At 42.2% G+C, this 17821-nt stretch overlaps 1 protein-coding gene across 1 annotated transcript in view; it reads right to left on the bottom strand.

Moving 5' to 3' along the window:
- LOC124594328 (SET domain-containing protein SmydA-8-like) overlaps positions 1-14590 on the bottom strand; it is a 117650-nt gene extending 103060 nt beyond the window's left edge. The window contains exon 1 of the mRNA XM_047132690.1: positions 14500-14590. The gene's annotated coding sequence lies outside the window, so the exon portion shown is untranslated. The remainder of the gene's footprint in view (positions 1-14499) is intronic.
- Between the last annotated feature and the right edge of the window lie 3231 nt (positions 14591-17821).

The raw sequence follows: 17821 nt of genomic DNA, 5'->3' as shown, positions 1-17821 counted from the left end.
GAATGATCTATACTCAGGGTTTGTTTTGGCAAAGAGTTTGCAGAAGGATAAATATGTTTCACAGTATCGAAGATAAGTGCCCTTAGTTCCTAAGGTGCGCATTTTAGACCTCATGTTTACTAGAATTTTGCTCGAATAATCGTTCCAGTCATACTCCTGAACTGCGACACCGTGTATATAAGACAAGACACGGCAAAGTTCAGTTAACACTACAGGCCCAGGACCGTAAAGATTGCTCATTTCCATCTCTTCATGATTTTTCAATGTGGTTCAGAATGAACACTATGTGCGGTTGGGCCTGTGATGCGACTATTCAAAGTCAGTGCTAGCGATAGTTATGTGATCATCGCTGCGTACTTTTCATGTCGCTGTTCACGGAGTTAGGATAGTCGAGACAGCAGCCTGAACAGTGGTGGTGACAGGCCAGCTACTTATCTATGAAATATCTATCACCACTAGGCGCCTTTCGACTCCAGCCGGTGGACGCATCACCGTTAAACAGCGTCTTACGATTTAATCTCCATAACATATTAGGGTGACCGGAAAATAACATTTTTACCTTAAATTCAAACAGATCAGTTGTTAACAGGTTTTTATTTTTAATCAGTGATGTAATCATTCTACTTATCAACAACCTTTTGCCATTTAGTGCGCAAGTTCTAAATGCCGCATCGTCGAAAATCAATTGGTTTTTGAGCAAAATAGTTGGAGATGACATTTTGGACTTTTCCTGATTTTTTTGTTTCTTAGAAAATGTTGGTTGGAGTGTAAAGCTGGCTTCGCTGTACTTCGTGGCGTCAGGTCCTGAGCACACTGCCTTTTGCGTCTGGGTTGTCATAGAGGACCCATGTACCAACTGCTGTGATCCAGCGATCTAAAAACTCTCCTGTATTGTGCCGCTGAAGGAATAAGTTTCATGCGGTGGATCGGTTAACTTTATTTGTCTTCAACAGTCCGCAGGAAATGTTCTTCGATGGTCGACCAAGATTGGTTAAAGGCGTTTAACAGTTCCTCAGTTGTGCGACACAGATTTTCTTCCACTTCCGCCCTTAACATGTCACTGTCTAAAATTGTTGGTCTTCCTGATCAATAAGTCTCGGAAAGATCAAAATTACCGCATTTGAACATATAAATCCAACCTTGGAATTTGCACTTGCACTTGGATAAACATCACAAATGTTTTTGGTTGCAACTGTTGCGAAACACAAAGAGCATACGATGCTGGGTATGTAATGGGTGGTTATATTAAACTTTCCCTATTTAACATACTGTAATGCGGAAACTAATTACCGTACGAGGACCAAACTTGGTAGCATTAGTGTCAAGGACACGGGGAAGAGAAATAACGCACAATACATTCAATTGAAACATTTTTAACGTGCTGCTACGGTACATCATACCGTTACATGCCGGTACCATTACTGATACAAAAAGGGCTCATTATGTCTCCCTCAGTGTTCAGAATAGTCTGAAAACCCAGGATTGCATTCCTCACACCAGAACGAAGCATGTCCGTAGGTACGCTGACTACCTCTCTTGATACGCTGCGCTTCAGATCAGCACATACTTGAATGTTCCCCTGGTAAACCCTGTCCTTCGGGTAGCCCGACGACCAGAAATCACAGGGGGAGGGATCAGGTGATTGCGCAGGCCAAGCATTTGGAAACGGTCGGCTGATAATATCGATCGTTTCCAAACGTATTTCGGAGAAGCGGGTGAACTTCACCAGCGATGCGCGGTGGGGCCCCATCTTGCATGAAAACTGTTGAGTTCAGTGCCTCTCTCTCCTGTAGAACGGGTCAGACATGCTGGCGAAGGATATCGCAGTAACGCTGGCCATTCACACTGCACGATTTTGGTCCTTGAGCGCCAAACTGTTCAAAAAAGAATGGACTAATGATGAACCTAGCCGTGAAGGCATCCCATACGGTAACACGTTCACCATATAGAGGAACTTCATGCACAGTGACTGGGGGTGAAGATCTCCACACTCGTCAGTGTGTTAACCTCACCCGTCCTGAAAAACGAGCTTCGTCTGTCCATAGGATGGTCCAGGACCACCCCTCATCAACTTCAATCCTTGCGAGAAAGTGGAGAGAGAAGTCAACACGTCGTTGTGTGTCCTGTGGTGCAAGCATCAGTACGATATGGATCTTGTTCGGGTATCATTTGAGAATGGCTCGAAGCACCTTCTGTGCAGTGGCCCACGGGATGTTCAACTGTCGTGACCCACCACGCGCACTGTCTGACGATCGGGAATTGCGCTCAGCATTGTCCGCCATCGCAACACCGATTTCATCAGCCACCTGCGCAACCGGTCGTCGGTCTCTTCCCGGAGCGACACCCAGTTCTCCAGTTGATTCTAACTTCTTCACAATGCTCCGCACAGCAAGTGGAGAAAGAGGACACTCCCGTAATCCTTTCAGCCGTTGATATGTCTCTAAGTGCAGTTGCAACATTACTGTTGTTTCGATAATAGTGCTGCACCAATAATGTCCTGATCCACAAGCTGCGACATCGTAGCGAAAAAACAGCGACCTGTATGTGTAATAAGTTTCCTTTAATTTACGTCTATGGTCGCAAACTTTTTGTTAACTGATTACCGGTTTCGGTCTTTAATGACCATCATCAGATCTGTTTCATAAAAACAAAGTCCTAATGTACTGCAGCCATAGTGACGATGCCACTATGGCTACAGTACATTAGGACTTTGTTTTTATGAAACAGATCTGATGATGGTCATCAAAGACCGAAACCGGTAATCTGTTAACAAAAAGTTTGTGACCATAGACGTAAATTAAAGGAAACTTAATGTTCTGTTCCTTTTGTCCAAGCTAATGTTGACTCGTCAACAAGTGCACTGATTCTGGTCAGGTGTGTGAGACTATGAATCACTATTTTTAAGTAATGAACAGTCAAGATCGCAATAATATTTATTTACTGACCAGTTTCGACTTACGTAAAAGCCATCTTCAGAATATTTGGCATGCTACTGCTGGTGCTCGCGGCCCAGCCATAGGGAGCCACAAATTCTCAAGATGGTTTTTATATAAGACGAAACCGATCAATAAACAAATGTTATTGGGATCTTGACTGTTCCTTCTAACTTAAATATAGCATCAGGTCGTTGTTCTCTGTACATTAATGCTACCAAGTTTGGTACTCGTGAGGTAATTATTTTCCGTGTTATTACGTGTTAAATAGGGAAAGTTTAATTACAAGTACCCAGTACTTCTTTTGGCAGCTGGCGGGCCAGTTCACCATAAATTGCAAAAAAAAGGAGTTAACTATTTTCGAGTAAACAAGTCACTCACATCAGAACAAATCTTCGTCGGGTCCTCAACCGGATCAAACTTGTCATCTGCACACAATATTTCCGCCGTCCACCTGGTCGCCATCATCAGGTGAGAAAAGCTAAGCCGCTCTCGCCGATAATCGGCAGATGACAAGCTTGATCCAGCTGAACACCATACAAGAATTTGACCTGTTAATACGACGCGAAAGTCTACATAGTCACATCAAGTCCCTCTCACTCTGACCTTAAAATGTCTTTTGGGCGGCTCTGAAGTACACAGTGAGCTGATAAATGATAAACGAATACTGGAAATTTGTGGTAAGTTCCTATAGGACCAAACTGCTAAGGTCATCGGTCCCTAGGCTTACACACTACTTAGTCTAACTTAAACTAGCTTAGGCTAAGGACAACACACACACCAATGCCCAAGGGAGGACTCGACCCTCCGGCGGGGGTAGCCGCGCAAACCGTAGCAAGGCGCCCCTGACCGCACGGCTACCCCCGCGCTGCTATAAACGAATACGTACATGTACAGAAACGATATTACTTTCCGATCCGCCTAATATTTTGAGATCTGAGAGTTAATTCTCACCAGGACCGTACACAATTATCTCTCTTACTTTTACAGTGCAAATCCACCATTCTATTCGAGTCAGCTGTATATCTGAGTAAGATAATCACAGCAATAGATTTCATCCCCTTCACGCAGATGAGGAAAAATTTGCAGTAGTAAAACAACCTCTTTAATGGCAAAAGCAATTTATAATTTTCTTTAAAGGTGTGAGCGCTAATATTCTGCCACTGCAGACACATTAGTGACAAACGTTAGTATTCACGTTGGAAAAATCGTATTTAGCCAAAGGATTAAATAAAATTTGTCAAGCTGCTTGCATAGTTCAATGCGCAATGCGCCAGCGTGGGAAAGTTGGACGTGAGCCAGACCAGCGATTAGTGAACGTGCGTGTGGTACTCCTGTCAGTCTAGATGTGGTACTTAGGCAGTCTTGCATGCATCTTTTCGCAAACACTGGGCTGGTCCCCAATCTGCACCTCAGAAAATACGACGCACAAACCGTTAAACTACACACAGAAAAAATTTTATGCGCTTCACAGATTGGTGACGCCTCGCCTACCTTAGCATATCGACTCTACTGTTCACAAAGCAAAAGCAAATTCGCCAAATCATCGAAAGAACGGACCCCGTACGAGGGGATAAACGTTAGGAGAGAGAGGATGAAATTATCTTTGAAAGTTTTAAGAAGGAATAAGAAAGAATGTTTCTCACTAAAAGAAACGGAAAGGGCTAACAAAATTACCACTAGACTGTGTTTGTGTGCAGAAAGATCCTAGTACAAATTTTAAGCTCGAATGCAGTGCCTGTACTGAATGGAACAATCCGCACCAACAGTATGATAGTAGATTATCAGTGGCATTTCAAGACGAGACAACGATCTTCTCACATTCACTGTCAGGTTACACATTCAGTGTAAGGTTACATACTTGACTAACTTGTATAAATGTGGGAAACTCATCCTCTCTCCCTGAATCAATGGGCTCTATCACCCCTCCCCAACTCCATCTTTTACAACACTGACACACCAGAGGGAGGGATTCACTCCAGAACTGAACAGCGTCTATTTTTTATCAAGGGACAGACCCCAGGTGACATGACTTAATGTAATTTGTTATTGACAAATAGATGCAGCCTGACCCCCTCTCTCTCTCTCTCTCTCTCTCTCTCTCTCTCTCTCTCTCTCTCTCTACTGCACAGGTCCACAGTGAACCCCACCCACTAAAGTGCCCCAGTTATAAGACCCCATACTTATGGAAAAAATACGCGAACTAATGCGAAAATGGTTGGAAACTATGCAGGATGCGAAAAATATGAAAAATATGGATAATTACATAAAATTATGGAAAAGAATACCTAGATATCTGCCAGGGTGTGGTCTCTGCTGATGCCTCAAATGACATAACATTAAATTTTTATTAAAGAACAGACGTCAAGTGATGTGACTTTATGTAATTTGTTCTTGGCAAATTGACACAGCCTCATCCTCTGTCTGTCCTGCCCAGCTCCATAATTAAAACCTCCCATTTAAGCATTCCAGTTATAAAATATAGAGTTGGGGAGGGGTGCTTGATCCCTATTGGTTCAGGAGGCGGGGAGGACCGTCCCGCCATTTTATTGTGCACCCATTGGATTAGAGGGAGGGATTGGTTTCTCGCCATTTTATGTCCATAACCATTATTGCACAACTGGATAAAGCCTGTGGGAACTCTCCTGGGTGACCTTGATCAATTTCCAGTGGTTCCCTGGGATAGAGAGGGAGAGTAGGGGTGACCTTGAATATAAATCAGCCAAGTGTGTAACCTGACACCCGATGTGTAACCTGATAGCGGATGTGGTAAGTCTTGAATGAGCACCAATATCCTACTTACGAGCATGAAAGAACAGATATTTCAAAATGACTTTTGATGTATCTGAAGCCTTGTAGCAATGGAACAAGATGACTATAGAGTATTTGGTTTTACAGCAGCTTGAAATCATGCTCGCTACTTGATAAATAAAGCATAAAAGAAAGAAAGGGTAAGTGTAAATAAACAAGAAACACTGGTCTGAAATTAATTGACAGCTGAGAGGTGCAATCACACATCGAATTGTTTGTGAGTTTATTTGTAGTGATGACTACTACATACTGCACTCCAGCGACCATTTTAAAGGTAACATTAGCTGTTAAGAAAGATAATTTGCAGATAATGCAGATGCTGATAACTGTGTTGCTATGAATAAATGCAGAGATATAAATGTGATCATAAAAAGACTACGTGGCAACCAGATAAAATATAGGAAAACTTAAAGCGTTGCTATACACAAAAATTCAGGCGATTCCCATCAGAAGACTGAGTAAATGCTGCTGAAAAGGACTACATTTCATATATGTCTTACTACTACTGGAAACATAAACTGGAGTGATCGCTCAAACTCGTCTTTAAAAGAAGAACTTGACCTTTTTTTAAAAAAAAAAAATACCTGACTGTTAGATAGACAGGCACAAAAAATTTGGAGCCACTGATTAATGGCTCGTGTCTGGCAAGCATCGCGGAAGTGAAAGTAATAGCGTGTTTACAACTGCAGCCCAAATGCCCCAGGTCCCTTCCGCATTACGATAAGCTAATGCAAGAACATTTAGTTCGGAATACTATGTTGTTAGGTTTTATACCACTTAACACTCAAAAGTTGATAAACAGCTTAGTGAATTTGACACAGAAGCTGTCGAAATGGCGTCAACTCGAAAGACTTTCGCATGTTGGCAGTAACCCGACATTTAGCCTGATGAATGCTGCTGAAGTTCCTCGAGTGCAGGCTCGATACACTGCTCAACAGAGTTACCTCCACGAATGGTCCGACCCATTCTATCCTTACACTACCGGAGCAAACATTGAAGATACGTGAGTGAACCTTCCTAGAGTTTAACGTCTCGTCGACAACGACGTTATGAGAGACGCATCGTAAGTTCGGAATACGGAATAATGGGAAGGAAATAGTCTGTGCCCTCTTCAAAGTGACCATCCCGACGAGAGAACTATAGGGTGACAAGACAAATATTATATGTTTCTGAATTGTTGAATAGAGTGCAGAGAAGAACTGAAGAGCTGCTCGACGAAAATTACGTTCGATTACGAAATAATAAAGTCACCTAAAAGGCGATAATGATCTTATATTAAATACTGGAAGAGTGTGAAATTGCTGCATCATGGCGTTTTTGATAAAATTTCCCATAGTTTTTTCGTGGTTTCTCAACTCTTTCAGACAAATACATGATATTAATAGTCAATGGTAGACGTATTTTCATCAGTATTACACATTCAATGTTATCTGCATTATACAACGTCGTTGTTGAGCGTTTTATTGCTCTGACTTTTTTTCCTATTTTATGATGTAGGCCTAATCTAGGACTATACAACTGAATGAAAATAGGAACGCGTTAGTATTGCTGGATATAATATCCGCCTATTATACAAATGACTGTTTCTTCACATAAACCTAAATACTTTTAACCTATGTATACTGGCTGACAAGAGTTGCACGAAAGTGATACATGCCTGATTTGTTGCATTTGTCTGTGGGTGTTCCCTGAGCCAGAACACCTTCAGATAATGTAATAAAACGGAACACCTGCAGCCGCCATCATGATGTTATTTATTATATGGCTACCAGTATCGGTGTTTCAGTGCATCATCTTCGGGCCTTAATTTTCATAGCCTTCCGCTTTGACAAACCTTTAGATGATTTAGAACTGTAGCAAACTGATTTGTTTTGTATTTGTTTTCCGAATATCACAGATAGTAGATTCACCCACACTGTAAATCAATGCCGGATTTCTCTACCAATACTACCCTCTTCGAGTTTGTGTAGTATTCTGAGTTTCAGGTGTATCGCTAGCGCAACACATTCTCGCTTTTCAGACATTGTTAGGCACTAACAGAAACTAATTGCTACGTTGCGCAACGAGGGCTATCCAGCGCTTGTTCAGACAGCACATTGTTTACTACATTCGTTTTGTAACGTGAGATTATCACTCATCCCCAACCGCTCCCGGCTTAAAGAAAAGCTTTCAGTACAAAAAAAAAGTGGGAGAAATGTGCCACGGATAACTCGCGGAACTGATTACACGCCCGCGGGTAATCAAGAGTTTCCAGTCACAGCCTGTACTATATGCTTACAATAGAAGATAACTTCCACATGCAGAAGACATTAACAGAAGGAAAACAGATTATAAACTACAACACTACACGATGCAGTGGCACACTATTTAACACATTACTGGAACACCACAGAAAAGACGACACAAACAGCTAAGCATGCGCACGGACAGAGGCAGGATGAAACTAAAAGCATTTCAGATTTGGCGCCAAACTAATATAAAAACAAATGAACTTGAACTTGAAAGGCACTGGATAAATAGCAACAACATTAGCAATTTGTTTTGTAAACTTAAAAAGTGTTATTTACGCTTAATTTCCGTGAAATGTTTAATGTTTGTGTGCACATCTCAATAACAGATGAAAATCCAAATCAAAAAGGATTTTCGGAAGCTAACTGTAAGTAATCTCAAAATATACCGGTGAAAAATTTTTGCACAACAAAATTACGTTTAGAGAATGCGATCTATTAACTCGGTAACCAAATTCACGGTAACATAATTTAATTTCAGATAACAAGCTACCAATATTCAGTAATGTATAAAGAGTTCTACATAATCCAGTAACGTAGGTAAACAAAGGCAATGACAACAACATAAGGTTTTTAGACCTAATTTTTGTTAGAATAAATATCACTTAAGACATGTTTACATTTTACACAACTGAATAAAAAATACCCACTGACGATGCCACAAACACGCTGAAACGTGTTTCGTTTTATATGATAAAACAATTGTTTGCATAACAGGTGGATCTGATAACCAGTAATTTTGTTTCCAATCTCTGCTACTGCAAGAGATGAAAAACCAAATGCTTAATAAAAAGATATTGCTAATTCCGAAAAAAGAAGGGCTTAAGATACAAAGTACTAATCCCAACTGACAGAGAAAAGGACTTGTCACTTCAGTAAATTAAAAATGGAAGAACTTACATCAGAGACATTGGAAGGAGCATATCCGAACTTAGAATTACTCTTCAAGATGTTGAAGAACGACGTAAAAATCGAAGAAGAAAACGGGAGCCACTTGGAAAGAAGAAGGAGGAGAGAAACATAGAGAAATGGTGAAGCAAATGTGGAAGAAAAGAGAAAAAAACAGTTGAAATAAATCTACTCCATAGTGGCTCGCAAGAAGAAGAAGAAGATGATGATGAAGAAGAAGACTAAGAGCAGATCTCATCAACACTAGTAAATAATAATTAATACTCTCTCTAAACTGTGATTCCATATATTTATAGAATATGTTCAATATAATCATCCAAGGACAATTACTCTGTTCAATACTTTAAAAATTAATTTTTTCGTAACAGCAGGTCGTAATTCCAAGAAAAAGTCCGTTGTCAAATGTATTTGCTACTTCTTTTGTCTTCGTAAAACTGGACTTGTCTCTTAATTATCACATAATAATTATAACCGGATAAATGGATTATTTCTGAAAAAAAGGTAACTAGCAATAAAAATGTATGAATACTGCTGTGAATGCAAAGCAGCCATGCACATGACTGATGTGTAAAGTCCCGTCGACAAGGAGGTCATTAAAGATGACAAGAGAAGAAAACCGGTTTTCTTTCCTTTTCCAAGGAAGACACCAGCACTTGGAGAAATCAGGAAAAACATAAATGCTGGTGGTTGGACAGGGATTTGAACCACCATCTTCCCAAATGCGAAGCCAATTTGCTAATCACTGCTTTCTTTACGTGGAAATATATTGGAAATAATACAAGGCACGATCACTGTTTAACAGGCATCGAGTGCCCTTCAGTGTTAACGAAACATTAGGGAAATGACAGAAAAGGGGGGAGTTGCTCATTTTTTACTGCAGTTGGGGGTTTCGAAAAATTATTTGATAATTTCGGTAGAGTATTTACTGCCACACTCCACATGAACCTAAAAAGTAATGAGGATCGGGTAAGAAGAGAATAGAAAAGCGTTAAAATCCCAAACTGGCAAATACTGGGCTTTTTGCGGTTGTCACATTAGCCATGCACATAGCAATTAGGCATTTGTGTGTTCCGTTTCTAGTTCACCAATAAATTAACTCAACCTTAAGCAAATAATTTACCAGATTTATAAAACTCTGCATCAAAGTGAATTATATGGGAGTAAGGGGTGGGCAGTGAAAGAACTTTGGGAGGGAAAACTGGTATTATTCAGATTTTCGTTTTCTAGAAGGGATGTTGAAGTGTAGATATAAAATATAAAACTAAAAATTGGTAGGAGTAAGTGAGGCATATGTTCATAGAGGTATTTTTACAAGAAAGAAAAAATATCAGTACTTAATACTCTGGAATGTTCAAAAATTGTTATTTTAACAGTACAGGGAACAACAAAGACGTAAAAACACTGCAATAGTATTCAAAGACTGCAAGAGTATAAGGTTCCTCGAATATAGAACACATAAGGATGAATTATTCCAACTGCTGGCTCTAGAATCAGTAATAATATTTGCCCAGTAATTAGTACAGAGATTTAATTTAAAAATATTGGACGCCGTGGGGTTGGACAAAAGTATGGAAACACCGCTAGAAGTGCATGTTTCAAAATATGCAGATGCAACCAAGCCTGCAGGTTGCTCTGTTGTATTACGAGGGTGGAATGAAAAGTTTTCGGAACGGAACAGGAAAAGAGTACTTATATCACTGAAACTTTTATTTATTTTTAAATGTAGTAGATTAATGCAGTTGGGCTAACGATGATCCAGTGCCTTGATTCCATCTCGAAAATGAGTTTCCTCCAGGCCTGCAAAATAGTTGTCAACTCCAGCTATCAATTCTTCGTTTGAAATGAATCTTCGTCAACCAAGAAAAATTTTCAGTTTTGGGAAGAGATAGAAGTCTGATGGAACCAAATCAGGTGAATAAGGCGGGTATGGCAACAATTCAACCTTAGTTCGTGTAATTTTGCCATGGCGATGGCACATGTGTACGGGAGCGTATTGTCTTGATGGAAGATGATTTTCTTCCTTGCTAAACCTTGCCTTTTTTCGCGTATTTTTTGTTCCAGTTTGCCCAAGAGGTTAGCATAGTATTCCTGGTTCAAATGGCTCTGAGCACGATGCGACTTAACTTCTGAGGTCATCAGTCGCCTATAACTTAAAACTAATTAAACCCAGCTAACCTAAGGACGTAACACACATCCATGCCCGAGACAGGATTCGAACCTGCGAACGTAGCGGACGCTCGGCTCCAGACTGTAGCGCCTAGAACCGCACGGCCACTCCGGCCGGCCATAGTATTCTCCAGTGCTTGTTTTCCCAACGGGGAGACAATCTACAAACATGATCCCCTTCGCATCCGAGAAAAAAATGTTCAAATGTGCGCGAAATCTTATGGGACTTAACATCTAAGTTCTTCAGTCCCTAAGCTTACACACTACTTAACCTAAACTATCCTAAGGACAAACACACACACCCATGCCCGAGGGAGGACTCGAACCTCCGCCGGGACCAGCCGCACAATCCATGACAGCAGCGTCTAAGACCGCTCGGCTAATCCCGCGCGGCGGGTATCCGAGAACACTGATGCCAAGACCTTTATCGCCGAAGAAATTGTCTTTGCTGTCTTTAGTGCCGGAGAACCAGCATGTTTCCACTGCTTTTACTGTTGTTTTGTCTCTAAGGTATAGTAGTGGACCCAGATTTCATCTGTGGTCATAAAAAATCTTGTTCCTTTCTCCTAAAACGGCCCTAACCCTTTCAGATGACATCTGGCAATCGTGAGCAATTTCCCGCACTTTCAGCCGGCGATCCTCCATGACCATTTTATGCACTTTTGCAATGTTTTCTGGAGTAGTGACACATCTCGTTCGACCACTGCGCGGATCATCATATAAACTCTCCCGACCGAACTTAAATTCATATGTCCACTTCGGATCAGTTGAATATGAAGGAGCAGAATCCCCCAGTGTATTTTGGAAATCGGCATGAATGTCTTTTGCTTTCATACCTTTCTTTACGAATTACTTAATCACTGCTCGAATCTCGATTTTTTTCCATTTTTGCAAATCACTACGCAAGAACAACAACAGAGCCACATCACCGTCACAGCTCTCTTCAAAGAGCACTGACGTGGCACGTCTTTACAGGCAACAGTCCAATGAATATCACGTGAACAACTCGTTGCGCTAGGGCTGACCTCTCGTGATGATTCCGAGAACTTTTCAAACCACCCTCATATGACCACGAACGGATTCTGTGCAATATCCTCCATACGTCGCACGTGGTAGTCTTGTTCAGAATAGTGTTCTGTGTAGTTGTATGGGCATCATTTGGGATCGAAGTGAACTCTAACATGGGCAAATTGTTGTTGGTGCTCGCGTGGTGGGTGTCTCCGTAACCAAGGTAGACGAAGGATTTGGTGTTTCAAGAGGCACCGTATCGGAAATATATAGGCACCACATACAGGGAAATCAGGAAGACCCGCAAGGGAAGCCGAGCGCGCTAACGCGCTGCTTCCTGGACTCGGGTAGGCGCCCCGGCCTCGGATCGAATCCGCCCAGCGGATTAACGATGAGGGCCGGTGTGCCGGCCGGCCTCGATGTGGGTTTAGGCGGTTTTCCACAGCCCGCTGGGTGAATAGCGGGCTGGTCCCCACGTTCCACCTCAGCTACACCCGTCGCAGACATTTGTAACACGTCCGCACTATTTCACGATTTACACTAGACGCAGACAGTTGGGGTACACTGATTCCGTCCTGGGGGGTACAGGGTGGCGGCAGGAAGGGCATCCAGCCATTCCTAACACTAACATTGTCAAATCCGTTGTAACCAAGCCGACCCTGCGATCGATACGGGACTATGGCATAACCGAAATAAAGAAAGAAAGAATACAGGGAAAGCGGAAAAATGACATTCGACAAGTGTCGACACGAACGAAAGTGTATAGTCTGCGAGTGTTTGTTTCACATACAATTTGAAACGCTACACCTACTTGCAGTAATCGCTCCTGATGACGGATAACTTCCGACACGCGTCATATGAGGAATAAAGCCATTCCTTGAATTTACCCACTGCGACCCAGTCAGCCTGAATGGAAAACTGCTGTTTATTATAATAATAGTAGCCTACCTCTTCCATGACTTCATGTCACATTTATATTATTGAAATTAAAACATGCTCGAAAATCCTGGAACCCTCGGGGCCGATATCTTGCCAGGAGGATATAAGATGAACATCAACAAAAGCAAAACAAGGATAATGGAATGTAGTCTAATTAAGTCGGGTGATGCTGAGGGAATTAGATTAGGAAATGAGGCACTTAAAGTAGTAAAGGAGTTTTTCTATTTGGGGAGCAAAATAACTGATGATGGTCGAAGTAGAGAGGATATAAAATGTAGGCTGGCAATGGCAAGGAAAGCGTTTCTGAAGAAGAGAAATTTGTTAACATCGAGTATTGATTTAAGTGTCAGGAAGTCATATCTGAAAGTATTTGTATGGAGTGTAGCCATGTATGGAAGTGAAACATGGACGATAAATAGTTTGGACAAGAAGAGAATAGAAGCTTTCGAAATGTGGTGCTACAGAAGAATGCTGAAGATTAGATGGGTAGATCACATAACTAATGAGGAAGTATTGAATAGGATTGGGGAGAAGAGAAGTTTGTGGCACAACTTGACCAGAAGAAGGGATCGGTTGGTAGGACATGTTCTGAGGCATCAAGGGATCACCAATTTAGTATTGGAGGGCAGCGTGGAGGGTAAAAATCGTAGAGGGAGACCAAGAGATGAATACACTAAGCAGATTCAGAAGGATGTAGGTTGCAGTAGGTACGGGGAGATGAAAAAGCTTGCACAGGATAGAGTAGCATGGAGAGCTGCATCAAACCAGTCTCAGGACTGAAGACCACAACAACAACAACAATCCATGTCGATAGCAGGCGAAAATGAACGAGGTTCTCGATTCCCGGAATGTGTGAACTGTAAGTTTGTACGGATCCCCCAATGTGGGAGTCCTAATCGCGCCTGGCCAGTTTTTTCTTTTTTTCATAATATCGCAGAAACTGCTATCTAATAAAACATCTATCCATATCGTCAGTGCATTCCCTTGCGATAGATACTTCTATTCCACTCTGTACAGCATTGTGCCCTGCTGTCATAATTGGCATTTATCCTACGTGACAATTATGCTTACGTGTTCCGTCTCCATTGACATTATCACTGTCACTGCTCTCTCCTTCTCATCGTCAAAAAGTTCAACGGCGTTAACAGTAAGCCGTCGCGGCTGCTCAGGTAGGCAATTACCGCACTATCACTGGCGAGGGAGTAAAACGCACCACTTTGAACTGGAAGTTAACTGTACCTGATCACGCGACGAAATTAGTTCCCGCCGCTGCCGCACTTACGGTTCGCTTTGTCGAGTAACAACAAATAGAGTATTCCTGGATCAGATAACAAGGAAATCATATATACACGTGTCACGCGCCTTCAAATGTTAGCTGAATGGCGACTCGCAGAGTGTTCTGACACTGATTGGGAAGAGGGGGGCTGTTCGTTTTACGCACTTACAAAAGCGTGCTGTGGTGGTGCTGTTGGCGCCTCCTCCTCCTCCGCTGCGGTGTGTGGAGAGCACGTGCTCGGCCTGCCCGCTCGCCGGTCACTCGTCGACTGACTGACCGCCGGCGCCGGTCTGTTTACGGGCGCACGGCATGCCGGCGATTATAAATAGCGGACGCTCTTCTGGCTAATTCTGCAGGCGCGAAGCGAGCCTCCGGACACGTCGGCGACCGCCTCTACGCTACAAGTTCGTGACGTCAGTACATGACCAGCATGAGTTGTGGCAAGGCCGAGTAGCTGGACTTGCTACTATTCTACTCCATACTTACTTCCGCCTTTTCTTTTTATTCCGTGCGTAATGTATACTCCATGCGTAAAATTTTTTTGAGAAGGTGATGCATTCTAGAATTGTATCTCATTCTAGAATAGTATCTCACCTTAGCAACTACAATATCCTCAGCAAATCATAGCTTAGGCTTCAGGTGCATTGCTCTATTGAAAACGCCATTTACATGTTCACTCATCTGATTTTATCATCACTGATTAACAAAATAGCACCTGTTGGCATTTCCTGCAACATGTCTAAGGCATTTCACTCTGTGAATCACAGTATTCTCCTACATAAACTGAAGTTTTATGGAATTCATAGTATAGCCAAGTAATGGATAATGTCATATCTAACCAAAAGAATGCAGAAAGTTGTACTTAGTAACTCAACCAATATACTCCAGGGATGTAATTCTAACGGGTGAGAAATAACGTATGGGATCCTCCAAATTTCAATCCTAGGTCCACTATTGTCCCCCATACATATGTAAACCACCTTTCGTCTAATACACAACAAACAGAACTAATTCTTTTTGCAGATGACGCTAGTATTGTACGAGTAATCAATCCAAGCAATCATATAGAAACGGAAAGAACGGTGAAAGAAGTTTTTAAAAGTACCATTGACTAGTTTTCTGCGAATGGTCTCTCCCTAAATCTTAAAAAGGTACAACATAATCAGTTCTGGACATCTAGGAGTGAGCCGTGCGCGGCACGTGTTCGTGCCGCTATTGCTTGACGTCTAGCTGCGAGAGCGACGAAGTTCGTTGCCCACCGTATCTGGACGCTGAAGTTGAGTGATCAGTTAACCTGTTATGAAACCTCAACTACTGTGACATCTCTTCGTTCATTTTCGGTTGCCGTCTCGTTTCTTTTTCGATTTACTGGCGTCACTAACTTGCTGGCTTGCCTACCTGTGAGTGGCAGCAGCAGCTCTTATCGATAAGAGCACTTCGTACTATCTTTGCAGGGACCGCTAGTATTTCCAGGTCATCGTGTGTCGGGAGTTCATCGGGGACGGAGCAGCAGTGAGGCCCGGACAGCCATGACTCGCCCGACCGTTGACGGCACACATGACTCCAGTGGGGACGACCTTGGTATGTCGTTCGATCGGTCGTCTCATTGGACGACGTGTATTTGGTCGCCGACCGTTTCCGGGTTCTCTGTGTGTCTTGCCTTGTGATTTCTCCTAGTTGTTCCACAGTGAGTGGTTTTAATATTGTTCAGGTTCTTTGTGGAAGTGTTTCGCGGAACCGTGTGTAGCTTGTGTGGTTTTCACTGAGCAGTTATTTTAATGCCGTCTGCATGCTGGATTGAGTCAGTCGGTTGGGACTGATTAGCGAGGAAGTCTCCGGGCGCGGAACCAAACGGGACCACTTGCGGCGTGCACGCGCTGTTGAATCATGAGGCGCTAGCTGCGTGAGCGACAAAGTTCGTTGCCCACCGAAGCTGGACGCTGAAGTTGAGTGATCAGTTAACCTGTTATGAAACCTCAACTGCTGTGACAGCTCTTCATTCATTTGCGGGTTGTTGCTACCTGGGCCGTTCGGGCTAGCAGCAACGTATAATGTGTTGGCGAAATCTTGCAGCCGTCTTCCTATATTGTGATTAATTATTAAATTGACTGTTACTTGCCTGTGAAGTGCACCAGCGGTATTTCTGCCCTGTGGCCGTTAACGCCCCAGTAACCTGCCCTGGTCGTTAGCATAGTTTTCCTGCAGTGTGCCTTTCCTCGTCATGTTGATGCTGTCCGGCACAGCGTGTAGTTCCACAGCCTTCTAAGTTGTTTGGTTCATATTTTACTTATAGTGCTTATTGTTCTCTTGGCTGTTTTTAGACGCCAAATTTTGAAGACGTAGTGCTGTTCGTATCCTCGTCCTCGCTCAGTATTTTCCATTGTTGTGTCGTTGGTCGGATGGAAGGGAATTGGTTGAATTGTTGATAGGTCCTTGGGCCGTCCCTAGTTCGGGTTGCCATCCGATTATTTAACTCCAACTCTTGGCTGCCTGTCTCACCTTACGTTTGAGCTACCTTCTCAGGCTGACCCTTGGAACACTTCTGAGCACCATTTGTTCTGTTTGTTTTATATTGTGATTTTTATTTTAGTTTGAAGTACTGTGCGAGGCCTTCGATTTTATATTAATCCAGTTCTTTTTAAATTTTACATAAAGGCCTTCAGCCGTGTTAAATTGTTCTATCTGAAATTGTTTGTAATCCAGGCCCTAAGCCGGTAGTTGTTCGATGTGTTATATGTGGCCTTCAGCCGAGGATTTACGTGAACCCCTGTAATAAGGTCTTCAGCCGTGTGTATTCTTTAAAGGAAAATTTTTTATAAGAATTAAGGGGTTTATTTTAAATTGTTTGTCTGACATGTTGTTCAGGCCTTCAGTCGATGTTTCAAATTTGTTTGTGGCCTTCAGCCGTGCAATAAGTTAATATTTCTTTAATCAGGCTTTCGGCCCTTTTGTTGTAAGTTTAAAAAGAAATTTATTGATTAGGAAAAATTGTTTATTTATGAGTTTTGATTATAGTTGTCCTTCAGACGTGTAGTGTAGGCCTTCAGCCGCTAATTCTTTTCAATTACATGTTTTTTTTTAAATTTTTACCTTCTACTTTTAATTGCTTTTGATTTCTAAGCAAGGCTTTAAGCCGTTCTTGTTTTTGGTGTGGTTTTGGGCCTTCAACCCAGAAAGCATCTCAAGTTTTCTTTAACTAGGCCTTCAGCCGTATTGTCTAATTGCGATCTTTTAAAGCAATGTGTAAATAAGTGGTTCTTAGAAAAATAAAGTTGTTTGTTTGATTGTGCAACTCACAGTAACTGTTTACGGCCTTATCCACAATCGTAACCTTATGCTGTGTGCTCTCTGAGTACCTACCATCCAGGTTTCAAGGAGTACTACACCGATGGTAAGTGTAACACATGGTGAGGAAATAATATTGTGGAACTTCAAAATTCTTAGATGTCCATATTGATGAGAATTGAAGTTGAAAAAAAAACACGTTTTGG

The sequence above is a fragment of the Schistocerca americana genome, chromosome 2, assembly GCF_021461395.2.
Source record: "Schistocerca americana isolate TAMUIC-IGC-003095 chromosome 2, iqSchAmer2.1, whole genome shotgun sequence".
Lineage (NCBI taxonomy): Eukaryota > Metazoa > Arthropoda > Insecta > Orthoptera > Acrididae > Schistocerca > Schistocerca americana.
This window is presented reverse-complemented; position numbering and strand designations above follow the sequence as displayed.